General features: G+C 40.2%; 1 pseudogene; it reads left to right on the forward strand.

Annotated features, from left to right (window-relative positions):
- The window catches only part of LOC107701085 (1,4-alpha-glucan-branching enzyme-like), a 145,657-nt pseudogene that overhangs the window by 27,718 nt on the left and 112,405 nt on the right, over positions 1-5,534 (forward strand).

A 5,534-nucleotide genomic window follows, 5' to 3' on the forward strand; every position in this document is an offset into this window, starting at 1 on the left:
TATATATATATATATGTGTGTGTGTGTGTGTGTGTAAATATTTATTTAAATATATACATGTATGTTTGTGTATTTTATATATACATAATAAATATACCCAGTACACACACATATACTGTATTTTGTAAACAAAAACTTTTATTTTGGATGCGATTAATCGTTTGACAGGACTAATTTATACATTTTTAACTCAAATGACCCATGTTGTTTTCAGAGTATGTCACAGCATCCATCTGTTATTTTAAGAAATTGAAACTGTTAGTCAATCATAGCAGTGGGTGTTTACTTGTGAGTCTTGAATGCGCGCCGCCTTTTTTAGAAATTACTTCTAAATTATGATCTTTGCTGATGTAAAATCACACTAACATTATAAGTGAACCTCGGAGAACATTATAAAATAATAAAAAGCAGTTCATGACCCCTTTAAATTACACATTTTATTTTTTACTCTGAGGCAGAAACATACTTTCATAACTCTCAAATGCATAATTCCTCTCTCTCTCTCTCTCTCTCTCTCTCTCTCTCTCTCTCTCTCTCTCTCTCTCTCTATCTCTATCTCTCTCTCTCTTTCTCTCTCTCTCTCTCTCAATATTCACATATTTACACACTCAATCCCCTAAAAAATGTCTGTGGAGGTACAGTGGTATTATATGGGAATACCATGGTATTTTGATATGTCCCATGACACTGAACAATTGCCTTACCATGGCATTTATATGATACTCCAAGGTCCATCAAAGAATACTGTGGTTACGGTAAAAAAAAATCATGGTATTACAATAGTATTCCAATTACATTGACAAAAGTAATAGTAATGTCCTTTTTTGTGTCAGTAAATACATATATAAACTGAAAAGACTGCTTTAAAAACACACACACGCCTAGTTCAGTTGTTCTCCATCATTGAGTACATGGAGTGTGTATGTGCGTGTGTTTGCTATCGATGCGTACACACCTTTCTTGGAGTTAGGGAATCCATACTGTCGGGTGAAAAGGGCACATTGCTCTCTCTGGGGAAAGAAGCTGTTTACTAGAATTCTATATCGCAGCAAAATGCTGTCTCCCATCTCGCTGTGACACTACTTATATCCATATGAACAGCGGCCGCTCTTCTCCCTGACCATCCCCCACCTATATCACATCCTTCCCTTTTCTATTTATCCCTCTGCCTTTTTGTAATTATCTCTCTCTGAGACCCAGGGACAGTGTCATAGGAAATCCCAACTTCCAATTTGGCGTGAGATTGCGTTTTGACATGGCTCATATTATATGGTTTCAATTTCACAGTGGGAATGAGAGGTTTGAAAGAGGGGGAGAGAGAAATTTGGGTCTGGGGGAGCCTGACTTGATCCGTGTCGGGGGGCTGCAGGTGGGTTGGCATATTACACTGGCAATGGTCTTTTATTGATTTATTTATTTATATTTGCTTTCTGCTCTCCATTAGAGTATGTAATGTGAAAAGAGATACACAGAGGCGTACAGGGCAGAACGACAGAAATTATACACAACAAATCAGAGCCTTTTTTCTGTGCTTTGAGAGGGGGTCACACAGTCTTGCGTGCCTTTCATCCCAGAAACCGAATGAACAGTCTGAGGGAGTCAGTAAAGTCAGCTGCTGTATGGCGCTCTGCATTTTCACTACTCTCTGTCTCCGCATTTATTCAGCTGTTAAAGTCATGGATGAATGGATCTGGTTTTAAGGGCCATGTAAATATACTGTGCCATGCAAAAGTATGCAGCTTCTTAGCCGGTTTTGACCGAATCTGAAATACTGCACTAAAATGTAGGGTTTTTTTCTTCTTTTCTTTTCTAAGCAGTGGAAGTTATTCTTAAAGGAATAGTCCTCACACACACACAAAAAAGAAAAAAGAAAAAGAACATTTGCTGAAACTTTAGGCAATTCAAGATGTAAATGAGTTTATTTCTTCATCAGATTTGGAGAAATTTAGCATTACATCACTTGCTCACTAGTGGATCCACTGCAGTGAATGGGTGCCGTCAGAAATGAGAGTCCAAACAGCTGATAACATCACAGTAATTCACAAGTAATCCACACGACTCCAGCCCATCAATTGACATCTTGTGAAGTCAGAAACAAATCCATCATTATGGCATTTTAACTTGCATCACACACTAACTTGCAAAATAAACACTCACATATAGGTCACTTATTGTGAGATAATTACTTTTAAACAAGTTGCATTTTCTAGAAAAAGCAAGCAAATGTTTTGATGGCCTTACTTAGTACATGGACAACACTCCAAAACACAGAAACTCAAAGCAAATTGTACACATCACATGACAGCATTCACATATCTGTGAACAACTGTAATATTTAAAATTTACTTTGTACAGGTGTAGCTGCCATGTCTGAACATTTCTCTGACTTATATTTTTTTAAGTCTGGGCTGTATCATGTGACATTTCAGTCATATGATATGTTCAGTTTAATATATGTTCCTGTGTTTGGAGTGGTGTTCATCAAGAGGTCAAGGTTTGCCTGATTAGTTTTGCCCAATCGCAAATATTCCATTACATCACACTAAATTTTTTTTTGATCAATTTAGTATAAAAACTTCCTGAAACCTCAATTTGAAAAAAGTCCTTTTCTTGGACATCTTTAAGAGGTACAGTGAGTTCCCCTTCAGGAACTCGAGCTGCATCGGAAACGCTTTGGGAATGCGTCTGCGTGACCGCGTACTGAAGCACATGTGAAATCAGTCCAGCAGAGTGGCAAGACGTCATGGGCGGGGTGATGTAGCAACCAGGAAGCTTTAAAAACGCATCCGGTGAAAACAACGCTAGCTTCTGCTCTTCAGCAAGCGCTCTGTGTTATGTCCGTCTTCTGAGGGCAAGCTACTCTGGGGAAGAGCGGTATACACCTCATCATGAGGTGCCCGTCTGTCCTCGGGGCCCTCAGAAGATCGGTCTGTCAACCCTGCCACCTCCGGTACTTCAGGGCACAGTGTTCTAGAGTGAGCACAGTTCTCAGTGTCTGCCCAGAAACGTAGCGGCTCTGGGAAGTTTGCATCCTCCACTCCAGAGCTCCCTTCACAAGGAAACTGTACTCCCTGAAGTGGAAGCTTTTCACTTCATGGTGCAGAGATCATCAGCTGGACCTAATTAACTGCCCAGTTGGTACAGTGCTGGAGTTCCTGCAAGAAAGTTTCTCTGCAGGGTTGCCTCTCTCCACCCTTAAGGTATATGTGACGGCTATATCTGCTTACCATGCCCTTTCGTATGGTCAGTCATTGGGAAGGAACCTGCTGGTGACACGTTTCCTTTGTGGTGCCTTGAGGCTGAGGCCTGCACTACGCACTAGTGTCCCACCATGGGATCTGGCCGTGGTCCTAGACAGGCTAAGTAAGGCATCTTTTTGAACCTCTAAAGGAGGTTTCAGAAAGGTTTTTGACACTAAAGACAGTCTTCCTATTAGCCATCTCATCTCTCAAGAGAGTTGGTGACCTTCATGCCCTTTCCATGGCCCCATCATGTCTTGACTGTGAAAGCCTTCTTGCACCCAAGGCCGGGCTATGTGCTGAAGGTGCCCACTGTTGTTCAACGGCCCATAGTGCTGCAGGCATTCTCTCCTCCTCCCTTCCGGGATCCAGACAAGGAGAAGCTTAATTTGGTGTGTCCAGTTAGAGCACTGGACACTTAAATCCACAGAGCTGCCCTGTGGAGGAAAAATTATCAACTTTTTGTCAGCTTTGGTCCGTCCAAGAGAGGTCTCCCGGCAACCAAGAAGACATTAAGCAGGTGGATAGTTGAGGCTATCTCCTCGGCTTACGAGTCCTCTGATCTCCCCTCTCCTCTGGGGTGAGGGCCCACTGAACTAGAGGTATGGCGGCATCTAAAGCCTTTCTGTCAGGTGTTTGCTACACGACGTCTGCAATTCGGCAGGCTGGTTATCCCCACTCACCTTTGTTAGGTTTTATAATCTAGATGTGGGAACCACTCCAGGCTCTAGAGTGCTTTTGTCTTAGATGTGCACATAGGTTTTCACACTACACAGGCATTTGTCGGCATGGCAGAGTTGGTATTCTCGTTTAATAAACAATTTTTGTTAAATAATTTAAATTAAATTAAATTATTGTTTAATTTAACAATAATTAAATATGTTTTCCTTCAGATTCCTGGGAAAAAACAGTCTAGGGAACTATACCTCTCCAAAAGTGGACAAATCTCCTGCCATCAAACACCTGACCAAACTCAAGGTACCAAATACATTACGGTATCATGTTATATTACATCCTGCTTGTTATAGTTGTATTATATGCCGTGATTTATATCAACATAGACATCTAAAGTGCATCTCATGAGATATTGGCTGGTCTTTACTGGAATTTATAATCCGTTCTATGGGCCGCAGTTTTCTTCTTCACAACTTGTGAGGTAATATTTGGATTAGTGAAAGGTTGTGTGTCTCTTCAACCTGATTAGGAGCTGTTAGCCGCTCTGCTAAAGCAGAACGGGATCTTGGCTCTCTCTGTCCCAGAAGACCGATGGTCATTGGCAGGTTCGAGTGGCATTTGTGGGGCAAAGCTGCTTGACTTGGCTCTTAGGGTTAATCTGGGGTTGATGGGAAGAGGGAGCAGATGGGGACATTGAGTGCCCAACAAGTTTCCATTTGCCAGAGTTGACGGGGGTACACATGTCCAGCACAGTTTGCCGCAGTCCCATGTTATGGGTTTTGAAGCACCCTGACTCCGCCGGACACCGGAGGTTGATCGGATCATATTTGTGCTGCTTCAGATGAGCTTAGATCAACTACAGTTCATTTTCACTTCCGGCCTTTTGTAACATGTGCCTGGGTGTGTTTTGAAGACAATTATTTTAACAGATACACTATCAGTTACACTAGTTATTCTCTCAGTTAAGGATGCACAATGTCCTGTAACAGTACCATATATTATCTGATTTTATTTATTTATTTGTTTGTTTGTTTGTTGTTTTTGTTTTTTTAGCTGTATTGGTTGATATTTTTATCAACCAATATTATAATAGTGGTAATAATTTTCATATATTTTTTATTTTATTAAATGATTTCATTCCAGTTAAATGTTTTCTCAAAATCAATTTTTATAATTTACATTATAATGTTGTGATGCATAAACTTCACTTGAAGCATTTAAAATTATGAATATAATTCAGAATTAATGAGCCAGATTTTTAATATTGGCATATCCCTATTTAAAGCAAAACACCAGAAGTAAATAGGGTGAAAATCTTTAAAGGGGTCATATGATGTTGCTAAAAAGAACATTATTTTGTCCCTGTCAGGCCGAAACGACGAGACAAAAACATTAAAACCCATTATAAACGATGCATTTGTTCCATCCAGTGGGGACATAATTACGGATTGTAATAACTTATACTGTCTTTTTATGCGTTGCGTTGCATCGCGCCGCGTAAACATAAAACCATGTCTGCATTTTTGAACGGAAAAATGACAAACAACAAGTGCTACTCTACACTGCTGAAAACTCGCGTTTGAATCGTCAGTGGCAAATTCTTTATATATAAAAAATCAT

The sequence above is a fragment of the Sinocyclocheilus anshuiensis genome, unplaced genomic scaffold (genome assembly GCF_001515605.1).
Source record: "Sinocyclocheilus anshuiensis isolate Anshui unplaced genomic scaffold, SAMN03320099.WGS_v1.1 scaffold907, whole genome shotgun sequence".
NCBI classification, from domain to species: domain Eukaryota; kingdom Metazoa; phylum Chordata; class Actinopteri; order Cypriniformes; family Cyprinidae; genus Sinocyclocheilus; species Sinocyclocheilus anshuiensis.